Raw genomic sequence first — 15978 nt, forward strand, 5'->3', positions numbered from 1 at the left:
GGCCGTAAATGACTCGCAAAAATGGCTCCAGACATGCCACGAGGAGCAGTGTCGCCTCATGGTAGCTAGGACTTGCTCGTCCACTAGGACTGGTGTTAGGCCCATTTTGGACACGCCCCCTGAGTCCGAGATCCCTTTGCCGCCCCCTTACTTTCCGTTAAGAAGAAGTGACGCAAACGCAGGAAGTCCTGCACCCCTCCCCTCATTACCCTCATCCACTTCCGCTTCCTCCTCCAGTACAGGATCCACCCCCCCTCGTACTAAATCTCCCCTTCCGGAACCAGAATCCACCCCCATTAAAAATGAATATCCTGATTTGGCGCCACTTCAGACTTCCGGTCAAGCTTCATCTAGCTCGGCCCGAAGTGTTTTATTTACCTCCTTTTCCCAAAACCAAACTCCCACATCCCCATACCCTATTTCTCCCCGACTGGAACCCATGACTGACGCCTCTCTACGTAGCCCCATCCAAACCCGACAGTTGACTGGTGCCCAACAATTAAAGCACTATCAGATGCCTCTTCGCCTAAATCCCGGGTCAGCTTATATCGATGCCGCAGGTCAAATGGCACACGCTGACCCAGTCTTCGTATATGTCCCATTTACCACTACCGACCTTTTAAACTGGAAGACCCATAATTCCTCGTATACTGAGAAACCACAAGCTATGACTGATCTGTTCACCTCAATAGTACAGACGCATAATCCGACATGGGCTGATTGCCAGCAGTTACTAATGACTTTATTTAACAATGAGGAAAGGACAAGAATAAATCAAGCAGCCATTAAAGCATTAGAGGATAGAGCCCGTGCTTTGAACCAAGCCAATCCAGCAGCATGGGCCGCAACACACTATCCCAACACTGATCCCGATTGGAACGTAAATGGTGCTGATATGGTTCAACTCAGAGCCTATAGAGACGCTATAATTGCTGGCATGAAAGCCGGAGGAAAGAAGGCTATTAATATGTCAAAGACAGTTGAGGTGATTCAGAAAAGCGATGAAGCGCCCAGTGTCTTTTATGACCGATTATTGGAGGCGTACCGCTTGTACACCCCCTTTAATCCGGAAGACGCAGACAATTCCCGAATGGTGAACTCCGCCTTTGTCAGCCAAGCTTACGGAGATATTAAGCGCAAGCTACAAAAGCTAGAAGGGTTTGCAGGTATGTCAATCACCCAACTAATGGAGGTAGCAAATAAGGTGTATATGAATAGGGAAACAGAAAGCAAGAAAGAGGAAGAGCGCAAGATGCGTAAAAAGGCTGATATGCTAGCGGTAGCGATCGCAGGCGTAGATAAACGGGGCCCAGATAGAGGCAATAATAGATGGAGTAGGGAGCCTTTGAGTAGGGATCAATGCGCGTATTGCAAGGAAGAAGGGCATTGGAGGAACGAATGTCCGCAAAGAGAGCAGTACGAGAGAGACCAACCCAGGGCAGGCTACGGAAACTTTAGAGGTAGAGCGAGAGGTAGAGGAGGCCCCGGAGGGAGTAATGGTTATAGAGGGAGTAATGGGAACAGAGGAAGTGTTAGGGAAGACAGGTATATTCCAGCAGCGCAAAGGTCCCGCGATAGAGAAGGTAGGGACTTTGTAGGATTGGCTGACACTGTCATGGAGGACTATTGATACCGACCGGGCTCCATCCCCCTTGGTCGAGCGGAGCCTATGGTCGATGTATCAATAGGGGGGAAAAGGAGTGCGTTCATGATCGACACTGGTGCTGAACATTCAGTGGTGACTAATCTAGTTGCTCCTCCATCTGGAAGGACTATTACTGTGATAGGAGCAACTGGAAGAAGTGCTGAAAAACCGGTTCTTAAAAGTCGACTCTGTACATTGGGAGGCCACGTAGTAAAACACCAATTCCTTTATATGCCTGAATGTCCAGTCCAATTGCTGGGACGTGATATGCTATCAAAATTACAAGCGCAGATTACGTTCCTACCAAATGGAACAACATCCTTAAAGTTTAATGGACCTTCAGGTATTATGACTTTATCCGTACCAAAGGAAGAAGAGTGGCGACTTTATACAGTGTTGACTAGCCAAAACCCTAGGAGTGATGAGACATTGTTTAACATACCAGGAGTTTGGGCAGAGAACAACCCACCAGGACTGGCCCGCAATATTCCACCAATAAAAATTGAACTGAAACATGGGGTTTATCCAGTGAGCCTAAGACAATATCACATTCCGCAGAAGGCTAAGAAGAACATCCAATCCTATCTGGATAAGTTCATACGGTATGGTATCCTAAAATTCTGTACTTCCCCCTGGAACACCCCATTGCTGCCTGTTCAAAAGCCCGGCACAGATGAGTATCGACCTGTGCAGGACTTAAGAGCAGTCAATGATGCGGTTGTTAGCATACATCCAGTTGTACCCAATCCATATAACCTGCTTGCTTTAATTCCGGGCGGGGCTACTTACTTCACAGTTTTAGACCTCAAAGATGCCTTCTTTTGCCTCCGAATTGCCGCAGAAAGTCAATGTATTTTCGCTTTCCAATGGGAGAACGCTGTAACGGGCTCAAAACGCCAAATGACTTGGACAAGACTGCCCCAAGGGTTTAAAAATTCACCTACCCTATTTGGTTCAGCCCTAAGTCAAGATCTATTGGATTTCGAGTCCATCCCAGGAGAGTGTGTATTGTTACAATATGTAGATGACTTGTTGATAGCAGCAGTTACAAAAGAAATCTGTCAGCAAGCAACGCACGATCTACTACACATTCTCTGGAAGGCAGGATACAAGGTGTCTAGAAAGAAGGCTCAGTTGTGTTTGCCAACTGTCAAGTATCTAGGATTCCATATCTCTGAAGGTCAAAGAATTATGGGGCCAGAGAGAAAAGAAGCTGTCTGCCAAATACCAATACCCAAGAATAGAAGACAAGTGCGAGTATTCTTGGGGGCAGCAGGCTTCTGTAGGATATGGATTCCCAGCTATGCGATACTAGCAAAACCTCTGTACGCAGCCATCAAAGGTACAGAGCACGACCCCTTCTTATGGACCCAAGAACAGCAAACGGCATTTGAAGATGTGAAGAAGGCTTTGATGAGTGCCCCAGCATTAGGTCTACCTGATCACACACGACCATTCTACTTATATGTACACGAGCAAAGAAGAATGGCTGTGGGAGTATTGACACAGTACTTGGGATCATGGCAAAGACCTGTTGCCTACATGTCTAAGCAACTGGATGCAGTGGCCAGCGGACTTCCACCTTGTCTAAGAGCCGTAGCTGCAGCCGCCCTGCTAGTAGCTGAAGCCGATAAACTCACTCTGGGTCAAGAACTTTATGTACGAGTCCCACATGCAGTACAGACGTTGTTGGATTACAAAGGAAATCATTGGTTTAGTAACAGCCGTATGACCAAGTATCAAGCAATGTTGTGTGAAAACCCAAGAGTGCATTTAGAGACTGTAAACACCTTAAATCCAGCTACCCTTTTGCCACAACCTACTGAAAGTCAACATGATTGTTTGGAAGTAATGGATGAAGTATTCTCAAGTAGACCAGATCTTCGTGATTTTCCCATCCAGAACCCCGATGTTCAATATTACACCGACGGCAGTAGTTATGTGAAAGAAGGGATCCGCTATGCAGGATATGCAGTGACAACAATAGACAAGGTGATAGAAGCTCGGCCACTGGCGAAAGGAACATCAGCACAAAAGGCAGAATTAATAGCACTAACACGAGCGTTACAATTGGCTGAAGGTTTAAGAGTAAATATCTATACGGACTCTAAGTATGCGTTTTTAACCACTCATGCCCACGGAGCTTTGTATAAAGAAAGAGGACTACTGAATTCAGAAGGCAAAGAAATCAAGTACGCAGCTGAAATCCTACAACTATTGGAAGCAGTGTGGGAGCCGAAAGAAGTCGGTATCATACATTGTCGAGCGCATCTGAGAGGAGATGGTGATGTAACCAAGGGAAATCGGATGGCAGATAGTGCAGCTAAGCGTGCTGCTGAATCAGGAAGACAGGAGTATGTAGGGCATATAGCTGCTCTTATACCAACTCCACTGTCCCAATGGACTCCAGTTTATACAGCTCAAGAAGAGGAGTGGTTAAAGACTGAACCGGGAAAGTATTTGGAGAACAAGTGGTATCAGCTAGAAGATGGAAGAATAGTCATACCAGCATCACTAGCGGTAGAAATTGTCCAAAATTATCACAACGGGACACATTCTGGGAGAGACAGTACTGAAGAATCTCTCAGGAAACATTTCTACATACCAAGATTGTCCAACTTGACTCAGGCCATTGTACGCAGATGTGTAACGTGTGCTAAGAATAATGCAAGACAAGGACCAGTAAAGCCACCAGGAGTTCAGTTTATGGGGGGACTCCCCATGTCCGATCTACAAATAGACTTTACAGTGATGCCTAAATCGGGTGGACATCGTTACCTGTTGGTAATTGTGTGCACCTATTCAGGCTGGGTAGAAGCATGTCCTACTCGTACAGAGAAAGCAGGAGAAGTTGTGAGATTCCTGCTACGAGAAATAATACCCCGATATGGACTACCCTGTTCTATAGGATCGGACAATGGTCCAGCTTTTGTTCATCAGTGCCTACAACAACTGACTCATATGCTTGGTATAAAGTGGAGGCTTCATACTGCATATAGACCCCAGAGTTCTGGTAAGGTAGAGAGAATGAATAGAACTATAAAGAACCAGTTGGCTAAAATGTGTCAGGAAACCCAACTTAAGTGGAACGTTCTCTTACCTATAGCCTTATTGCGAATCCGCAGTACCCCTACCAGAAGGATGGGCCTCTCTCCTTTTGAAATCATGTATGGGCGACCACCTCCCGTACTTGGTAACTTAAGGGGGGACTTGAGTCAGTTGGGAGAAGGAATTACCCGGCAGCAGGTTGTAGAGTTGGGTAAGACTATGGAGGAGGTACAGAAATGGGTACAAGATAGATTACCTGTGAATATTTATCCCCCTGTTCATAGTTATCATCCAGGAGACCAAGTGTGGATTAAAGAGTGGAATAATGTACCGTTAGGGCCCAAGTGGAGAGGTCCTTATGTTGTTCTTTTGTCTACCCCTACAGCAATAAAAGTAGCCGAAGTAACTCCGTGGATACATCACTCCAGGGTTAAACCAGCAGCAGTCGATTCTTGGCAAGTTACAGCAGATCCAGAGAATCCCTGCAAGATCCGGTTGAAACGCACTACTCAGTCGGAGTAACGAGGAATTATTGTGGATTACAAATTTTATTGTTACAGGTGTGAGTGAGAAGGCCATAATAAAGCCTGTCCGCTTACCAACACATAGTGTATAAGCCAGGAAAGTCTCGAAGGGACACCTGTGAAGATGAGCAGAACTCCATTCCCTGCAGCCCCTCACATCCTGGAAGCTGAGGTTCCATCGCACGGACGAAGACTGAGGATGACGGCGAAAGATGTGCTTTTGATTGTGTTTATTTACATGTGTTTTTATATTCAGGAAGGTAGAGGTACCGACACTCCTAGCTGTGAGGTATGCATTAAGACTACGAGAACAGGTAACCATATATCCCAAACCCTAATTTGGCATTCACAATACGAGTGTAAAGGAGATGTATCGAGATGTAGATACTTAAATATAGACTATAGTGTGTGCCATTTAGGAGTAGGAGAACCTAAGTGCTTCAGTCCGGAGTATCAGCCTCGTACAATTTGGTTGACTCTCAGGAATGGAGATCCTCAGGGGACCCTAATTAATAAAACGGTGTTAGAATCCGTACATTCTTCGGGTGTTCTGCTATTTGATGCGTGTAAAGCGATATCGAGTGGTAGAAAACCGTGGAATGTATGTGGGGATCTTAGATGGGAGAGGACGTATGGGTCTAACGATAAATATATTTGTCCCAGTAGCAAAAATAAATATGTAAGTCCTAGATGCCCAAATAGAGATTATAACTTTTGCCCATATTGGTCTTGTGTGGGGTGGGCAACTTGGGGACAGACAGTAGACAAAGACATGATAGTGACTAAGTTGCCGACTAGCCCTTATTGTAAGTCTATGGAATGCAACCCAGTCCATATACTCATTAATAACCCCGACAAGTTCTTAGATAAGTATGGAAATTTATTTGGGTTTCAAATATACGGGACGGGTTTAGATCCTGGGACATTATTGTTTATAGGAATAGAGACTGATACGGTATCCTCCCAGACTCATCAAGTATACCATTCCTTTTACGAAGAGATGAGTATAGATAATAAGATCCCCCATAATGCTAAAAACCTGTTCATCGATTTAGCTGAAAGTATTGCCGGTAGTCTTAATGTTACCAACTGCTATGTGTGTGGAGGTACTAACATGGGAGACCAATGGCCTTGGGAAGCAAAGGAGGTAATGTCCGGTTCTGAGGCAGTTGACCAATTAATATCTACACAAGCCGATTATCATATGAGTGTTAGAGGTAAATCTGAGTGGAGATTAAAGACCTCCATCATAGGTTATGTTTGCATAGCAAGGAAAGGAATAATGTATAATACTTCTGTAGGAGAATTAACTTGTCTAGGGCAAAAAGCTTATGATGATGATACTAAAAATACAACTTGGTGGTCGGCTTCAAATGTCTCAGAACCATCTAACCCGTTTGCTAGATATGCCAATTTAAAGGATGTGTGGTTTGATCTATCCATCACATCTACTTGGAGAGCCCCAGCAAATTTGTACTGGATCTGTGGTAAGAAAGCCTATTCGGAGCTGCCACAGGACTGGGAAGGGGCATGTGTGTTGGGTATGCTCAAACCATCCTTCTTCTTGTTACCGATTGAAACAGGTGAGACTTTAGGTGTTAAAGTGTATGATGTGAATCATAGGAAGAAAAGGGGACCCATAGAGATAGGCACCTGGGAAGATGATGAATGGCCTCCCCAGCGTATTATAGATTACTATGGGCCAGCCACGTGGGCTGAGGATGGTACCTTTGGTTATAGAACCCCTATTTATATGCTCAACCGTATTATAAGATTACAGGCGGTGGTTGAGATTATCACTAACGAAACATCACAAGCGCTCAATCTTCTAGCGAAGCATAATACCAGGATGAGGACAGCAGTATACCAGAATAGATTAGCCTTGGATTACCTTTTGGCAGTAGAGGGAGGTGTATGTGGGAAGTTTAACCTAAGTAATTGCTGTCTTCAAATAGATGACGAAGGGCAAGCAATAGCTGAGCTTACTAGCCATATGGTTAAACTAGCGCATGTGCCTACTCAGGTATGGAAAGGGTACAATCCAAGTAGTTGGTTTGGTAGCTGGTATGAGTGGTTTGGAGGGCTTAAGGCAGTGGTAGGTGGAGTCCTACTGATTTTACTGTTGTGTCTACTCCTACCGTGTCTTATACCCTTAGTAGTTAGGTCTGTGCAAAGCCTGATAGGAAGTATAGCAGAGAGGAAGGCTGCTGCACAGATAATGGCGATATATAAGTATAAGGCTCTAGATCAGGGAGAACCAATGCAAGAAGATGAATGTTGAAGATTCACATCATAAGATAAGTCTGGTCTGGTTCATGGTAACCTGAGGTATATGCAAACCAAGGTTAAGTGATGCCTCAAGTAATTGTGAAATATCAGAGGCATCAAAGGGGGGAATGTGATGTAATTCCAGTAAAATACAAGTTTAGCAGGCTAAGATTGCCACAAGGCATATGTATGTATATGTGTTTGTAGTATCAGTTGGTTAATTACACGTAGCTAAGATACTGTCATCACTGTACTGACCAGGTGCAGGAATGTAAGAACTGGAATTACGCGTCCCTCTCCTTTGTATCAGATGAGCCACGTGGTTAGACCGGATGGATGAGTTTAGACTCTATTCATTAAATAGGTTAAGGGTATGTGTGGGTGTAGTTAATTGTGGGAGGAGCTACAGTGCTATATAAGGAATGTACTCTATGTATTCAGTACTCAGACTTTGCTGTATTTTGGTGACGCTAGTCCCTCTGAGTCCCGATCGGTGATCCAATAAAGAATCTCTTCCTTCCTGAAGAAACCTGTGTCCATCTCTCTGTGCTTGGCTTCCGTCAGTTTCTCCGGTATCACCTCCACCAAGGACAGCTTCCTAGCTGAAACCGGGGAAAACCTCAGCGCTTCTTCCCCAGTCGCCGTGGCTTGACTGAGGTCCTCCTGGAGCCTTTCCGTCCTTGAACAGGATAGGGGACTAGCTCTATTCCCTCCAAGGGACTGGACTGTACACTGTCCTGGGAGCTCTAGTCCTTACAAGGACTTTCTCCGCCAAATCCTCCACAAGCTGGAACAAGGTGCTGAGCAGTGATTATAGCTCTTCCTCTCCCTGTAACTAGATGACACATAGTTCTGGAAGTACAACTAATTTTAATGTGCCAAACTCAGCCTTTTATGCACAAACCCCAGCATTGTATTCAACACAAGCCCCTCCCAGGAATCTCTGGGCTGTGGGGATATTTATGGGATAATAATTGTAAACAGAGAGAATTGCCCACGATTTTCAATTCTCAGATCCCAAAGATCGTTATCATTATAAGTGAAATGTAAACCATATAATAAATCACAAATTGTATAAAAATAGATCATTTATTTTTAACAACTTAAATAATAATGATGAGTAACATGCAATGGAAATTCAGTATAAAGCAATATGCAATACAATGTGGCAATTAAAAACATCCCCTAATGACTAAGATGTAGCTTAGAATCTACACATTAGGCCGTCAAGACAAGATTTATGACCCTTTCTTCACAGAGAATAATTATTTATTTTTGTTGTCCCCCCTCCCTGTTTGTTGCCTTGCCAGGGAGGGGGGTCAGTGGCAGTCAGTGGCATTGGCTTAGCTGTGGTCCTGGGGGGGCGGGCAGCAAGCGTTTACTCACCTCCCAACAGCTCCTCCAGCTCCCCAGTGTAAATCTTGCGAGACCCGCGGCCGTCAGAGCTGGCCGCGGGTCTCGCGAGATTTACACTGGGGAGCTGGAGGAGTTGCTGGGAGGTGAGTAAATGCTTGCTGCCCGCCCCCCCAGGACCGCCGGGTTTGTAATGAGCCTGGCGGTCCTGGGAGGTATTATCGGCAATATCGGTATCCCTATTGGCCGATACCGATATTGCCGAAAATACCGAATATCGGCCGATTATATCGGTAAAACCGATAATCGGTCGATCCCTACTTTCAGTGCTGGCTAGACCTCTTCTAGGGATTTAAGATCTACTCCTATGTAATTTTAATTAAAATAATATTTAATCAGTCAGTAATCACTTCCTTGATCCATCCAATGAGAAACCTACTATGTATATAAGCTGATAATTTAATTAATTTGTCTAACAGATATTTTATCTTATTTTAGAGCAAATCCGTACAGCTGGATAAATGTCACAATATACAAATTTGTGATATGTCACAGAAATAAACACTTATCCCAATTTCATCTGCAGTATGAAATGGTTATAAATATATAATTCTTAGTTAATTAAGATTTCTAAATATTGAAATCTAATTGTGATTTATCCAGTCATATATCATGCTATTAATTTTAATTAATTTTAATTAATTAATGGAAGCCAGTATATTTACCAGTTAAGTAGATATTTTCTCATCAGATATTCTCAGGTAGCTAAGTGTCAAGGAATGTTTCTCTCTTGCTCTGCATGGAGTGTCTTGATTTTCTGAGTGTCCGATTCTCCCTGGATCTCTCTCCTCAAACTTTGAATGTCAATCTCCTCCCTTGTCTTAACTTTTTAAAGGGAAAATTCCTTAAAATGAGAACCAATAGCAGACCAGGGGTGTGGTTTCTTTCCAGGTAACTATTTTAGTATTTGGACTCTAGATGGCAGTCTTGTCCCACTAAACATACCTATCCAGGAAAGAGTTAACTTTTCCTGGTGGCTATTTTGACGTCACTTACGTTATCTATATGGTGGCTATAACTTTAAATATCCTTTCACTTCAAAGGGTCTTTCTCAGTTTTATCCAGACTATGCGTCCCCATTTTCTGTAATAATTCCTAATATGACAGTTTGTGAACTAAGTTTCAACTTAGACTACAATGGGAATCTTGTACAATATCGAAAGTAAAATAAAATTATTTAATCTTCTGTCACCTATGTCTGGGTATAGAATTTATTCTATTCCATTAGTACCCAGACAGTCTGTCCATCCCCCGTTCTCAATGTCTTATCTTTTTGGTTAAGACATTCTAAGCTCTGGCTCAGTTTTCGAGAAAGGATAGAAATTTTGTGTCTCTTTTGTTAGCTTGAAACTAACAAAATGGAGTCTGGTATGTTCAGATTACTTCAGAATATATACTTTGTATTTCTATCATAGCACAAAATGTCTGCCGATATAAATACCCTGACAGGGCCTGGGTGATAATTGCATTAAAGACCATTACGCAAATTATCTCGCAGGAACAGAGAGCCAAACACAAAAATATAAAAAACATAAGAGTACCCCAAAACATAATAAAAACATAAAATTACCCCACAAATAATACATCCCCAAATAGCCCTGATCTGAGTGCCCAAGTTCTTTAAATAGCACTAAGATCCATGCAATGTAGGGGAAACGACACCATGTTAAAGTTCTGACCGGCGGCACACGTGGTCCTAGGCCCAAAATAGTTCTAGGGCATTGGTGCTTTTGCTGCTCAACTTTCAGGAGCTTCTGCAGCCGCAATACGGGATGCTTCGCCTGACTCTTAGGTAGAGTTTGTTCCCCTTAGTCTCAGGCACCTTCCCTCCAAAAAGCACTCTCCTGGCGGATTTCAAAGTGGTTGAAAACCGCGAACCAAGTTGTCCGGGAAGCGCACGGCAGAGTGTTCTTTTTAGCGTATACTTCAGTCTTCATCCTCTAGACATACCGCTGATCCATTGGGCTGATTTCCAGTTTTGTTTCATTGCTCCACAGAACAATCCCAACATTTCTATGGCTTATTTATATGATTTTGAAAATATTGGAGCCAACTTTTCTTGTGCTTTTGGGCCAGTAGTGGTGTATGTCTTGTAGTTCTGGAATGGAAACTGTGACAAATGCTCCTTCCCATGTACGTTTGCCACACACTCCTGGAGGAGTGTGGAAGCCGGTCTTTTGCCCACCGTCTATGGTCCAGGTCTGGGACACCGTTTGGGAGTTACCCTGCCCAGCCGCCATTAGTAACTTGCCCTGGGTGCCCCTGGTTCGGCACTTTCCCTTCAAACAAATGGAACCAAACACTAGCTCTATGGCGGCCAAATCCATGAATAGTCCTCAGCGGTACGTACCCACGACGACTATGGAACTAATTTCGACATGAGGAATTCATGGGTTCCTGGTCACCTCAGCAGGTTTCGGCATGAGGTGACCGTGCGGTTCCTGGACAATTTGGTTCGCGGTTTTCAACCACTTACCAGTCTGTAACGCAACTATCTCCCAGGCTCAGAGATTCCTGGGAGGGGCAGAGTTTGGCTCATTAAAATCAGTTGTACTCCCACAGCTATGTGTCATGTAATTACTGGGAGGGTAAAGGGCTATAATCACTTCTCAGCACCTTGTTCCAGCTTGTGGAGGATTCGGCTGGGAAAGTCCTTGTAAGAACTAGAGCCCCCAGGACTGTGTGTCATCCAGTCCATGGGAGGGAATAGTGCTAGAACGCTATCCTGTTCCAGGATAGAGAGGAGGATGAAGGACTCCAGTCAAGCCACGGCGACTGGGGCAGAAGCGCTGAGGTTTTCCCAGTTCCAGCTAGGAAGTGGTCCTTGGCGGAGGTACAGGGAGCTCTGCTACAGAAACCTTCTGCATTTACTACGCGCCTTACTGTGCTCACTGAAACCTCAGTGTCTGTTGCCACTAAGTCTTGCTGCAGGTCTTTTGCAGTCACTCAATGCTTTTCACAACCTACTTTTAAGAATTCTGGTTGCAGCCATTGTTAGCTTCCTTTATCTGCCCCAGTCCAGGTAGTGTCACCACTGTTCCTTCAACTTTGAACTTGCAAATTATACTTCCAATGGTGTCTCTAGGAACATTGAGTGCCTTTGCTATCTTTTTGTATCCTGTTCCTTGTTTGTGAAGGGCAATGATCTCGTCTCTTAAAGGACCACTTTAGTGCCAGGAAAACATACTAATTTTCCTGGCACTATAGTGCCCTGAGGGTGCCCCCACTCCCGTGGCGCTGAAGGGGGAGGAAGGGGTTAATCCCTTACCTTTTTTCCTGTGCTGGGCTCCCTCGGTGCTGGGCCTCTCCTCCCTCTTCTTCCGTCATTGGCTGAATGCACATGCACGGCAAGAGCCGCGCGTGCATTCAGCCAGTCTCATAGGAAAGCATTCTCAATGCTTTCCTATGGACGCTTTGTATTGTGTATTTTACTCATTAAAAGCTCTGTTGGTTACTTTTATTTGTGCCAATCATCTTTTATACACTCTACAATTATTCTTTTGATTTTTACCTGGCATTTTTATCGTTGTGAACTCCAAGAAATCCTAGGTGGGGCTCAAACCACCAACGCTGATACCAGTGGGCACTTTGTCTGCCCCACCCTTGTGAGTACCATTTTATATATATTTTAACACCATTGTTTCATCCAGAGAGCACTATCGTTGTCTCTATTTTATTCTCTTTGAGTGGTTGAACATACCTTTGAAGCAAGACACCTGCACCATATCCCATAAGCGGGGATTGTACCGCTGTACGCTGTCCATACTAGAGCTAGCTATAGCTCTTACACATGTGAATGCATTACCGTCTTCCTTTTATCTTTTATTTTATCTTATTGGATATATTGCACTATTTTGTTCTATCTTTTATCTTTATATATTATTGGATCATTTCGGGGAAGATCTACGTGACCACTATCCCTGACCAAGCACGTTACAGACCATTTGATCTAAAGAAAGAACTGTCAAGTTAAGACTTTTTGGGGATATATTACTGCTATCCTATTATATTTATTTGTGTGGCGCAGCCTCTTTTCTGTATTTTCTCTTCTGTTGTTTTTAAGGGGGCTTTGAGGGATTCCCTTTTTGGTTGCTGCCTTACCCATTACTTAGCACTGACTCTCTATTTTGATTTTGCCTATGTTTATTTACAGGTTACAGGGTGCTCAGGGAAAATAGTTTTTCCTTCAATTATGATACAGGCTCATCTACGCCCTTTGTTTACGTATTCTCTGGCCAAGTATTAATACAGCATATTAACGACATTTGCTTTATTTTCTTTACTACGGTTTACTTTTGCCACCTTCAACTTAATTATTACACAACCACAAAATATATCTCATTCATGAAATATGTCAGAACATTATTCAAGAAGATCAGGTATTAACCCTTCCATTATTCTGGTCACTTTTTATGGGAGGCATCCATGGGTTCAAGCAGGTTTCTCCGTAACCAGTTCAAGAAATATGCAATGCCTTTAAAGAAATGTCTCGATAAGATATGTGTATATTGTTGACTGTAATAAAATTGCATGAATCTATTTTTGCCCTCTTTTATTTACAGGCCCTACCGCATCGTCAGTTCCGGCACACCACAAACAACTTGCTCTCGTATTCCAAACTACTCTTACTCCATATATGGCCTTTTTGCCCCTAACACAAGTAACAAGGCCGTTTGGCCTGCAATTGTGGGAGGGGCATGTGTTTTCCCTACTTAAAGGAAACCCTTACCTTACTCCACACCGTTCGTGGTCTAAAAATTGGTATGGCCCTCCCTCCACTCCCACTCCCTTTACCCTTGGGTGGGCCCTCTTTTATTTTCAGGCCTACCGCATTGTTAGTTCAGTCACACCACAACCGAATGTGTATTCTAAACTACTCTTATACTTATCTCTTACTCCATACACAGCCTTTTTGCCCCTAACACAAATATATATATATGTTTGCTGTCCTGATGAAAGCTCCCAAGTGGAACTAAAACGTCGACTAATGGAGTACAGAAAAAGTTATTTTTTACAAATCCTGGGAGTGCTGATTATTTAGGTTCTCTCTCTCTCTCTCTCTCTCTCTATATATATATATATATATACAGACACATATATATATATAACAGACACACACACATATATATATATATATATATATATATATATATATACATATATACATGTTAAAGCAGAGCCTGGAATTGTAAGAGCGGTTACCCAACCTATTAAAGCTCAAGACATACCTTACTATGGGCCGTCATTGTGGTTCATGGTACTGACCTTACATCTGGTTCCGGTTCAAATAGCAGCTTCCCTGATACTCCGCAAACAGCTACAAGCAGAAAGCCCAATGCAAGTGAGTCTTAGATCATCTTGCCCTTCAACAACGTTTGCAGTCTGATGGGGGACTAAAGTTTAAAGCTTCCAAATGAAATTCAGCTGCCGGCGTCAGGCCCACCCACTTGTGGCCTTTACAGATCACTCACGCGAAACGGTGCCAACATGATCAGGAACATCCCTGGGTTGAAGGAGCAGGCATTCAGCCCAACCATGAATTCCCCATACCTAGTGTGTCTGCACGTCGGCTCCAAACAGTGAGTTGTTTCAGCCCTCGTTCGGCCAGCTTACGCAAAAAACGTAATTCCGGCTTGTTCGGCTTTTTTATGACGTTCATTTACAAATCGCATATGGTCTATTCACAATTACAGTCGGCCCTTATTCTACCTCATCATATTCGCACGTCAGGAGTTTGTGTTATGTTCGGTTTATTATTCAGCCTAGTACATAGAATATAACAAGTGATAACTATCTGTACAATTTGTCCTACAGGGTTCTTCAATAAAAATCGGTTATGGAATGTTCTATTGTAGTTAGGTAATTTTGGCCTTTACAGGCACAATACATGTGTTTTATTTGTATGTTCAATTGTGACTAAATATATTCAACCTGTATAGGAGGGATATTAGTTACATCCATGTAGTACTCTTAATCTATTGTCAAGGTACATGACATTAGATACTTACCAATTGTTATAATTTGTGTTTTAGGTTTCCAACTTACATTATTTTCACAAGTGTCGATCCACTTACACACCGTACAAGATATCCAGGTACTCCAACAAAAAAAATTTGTCTTTATCTAACCTCCTTAGCTCCCTTCTGGGAAAATGTTGTAGGGCATGTGAGAATGAGGTCACCGCACAGCTTGACTGAGTGGTATCGCAGCCAAGTTGTCAAGAGCGGAGATAAGTGAGAGTAACCGATCCAGACACGCTTGTAGATGCAGGAAAGCCTTAGGCCCCTGTGGGACGACCATTTTAGGTGGTAGGTCTGAATTTGCGGTTTAGTTAGGCAGCTAGAGACAGAAGTGGGACAATCACTGCAATTCTTCAGTGGGGCCGGGATATCCCCCACCGGCCCAGAGGGAGTAGAAACGTTGCTCACTAGTTGTAGGCTACAAGTGAAGCCCGAGGATCGGTCGCCTTAACTCCCTCGACTGAAACCAAGAGGATCGAGAACTGGCCAGGTCCACCAGCTACAAGTTTAAAGGTGCTAACCAAATTGGCAAAGTGGCCCTCCGGCATAAGGACACGATTTAACCAAAAAAAAACATCAGAGTCCCAAATGAGGCTATAAAAGTAAATTTCCTTGATGAGCTTTCAGCCCTCATGTGGCCTACAACCTCAACTTACCAAACATTATGTGTCACTTCCATACATTTTCTTCTGGCCCTCATTTGGGCTATAAACAAGGTTTCGAACCTGAATTCAGAGCAGCTAATACAACTGATTTTACAACAGTAACCCATAAGTCAGAAATACACCAAGAACTTTGTCCAGCCATAGAGAAATAGGTTCCAAAAGGCCCCCATTCGCTGAGACCGTACGTCTTCCCGGTGGGCGTTCTTGTAAATGTTTGGAACGGGACACTTGGGTCTGGGTTCACTCATGAAATTAAAAAGGCCACTAGAGATGGCAGATCTTTGTACCCCCTTCTCAACAGTTTCACAGAGTATTTGAGCAAATTCAGCGCCCGTGTCATGGTAAATCAATGTTTAAGTGAAAGAAGCAGATACATGTTCCAAGATGTCCATACG

This window comes from Pelobates fuscus, chromosome 1 (genome assembly GCF_036172605.1).
Source record: "Pelobates fuscus isolate aPelFus1 chromosome 1, aPelFus1.pri, whole genome shotgun sequence".
Lineage (NCBI taxonomy): Eukaryota > Metazoa > Chordata > Amphibia > Anura > Pelobatidae > Pelobates > Pelobates fuscus.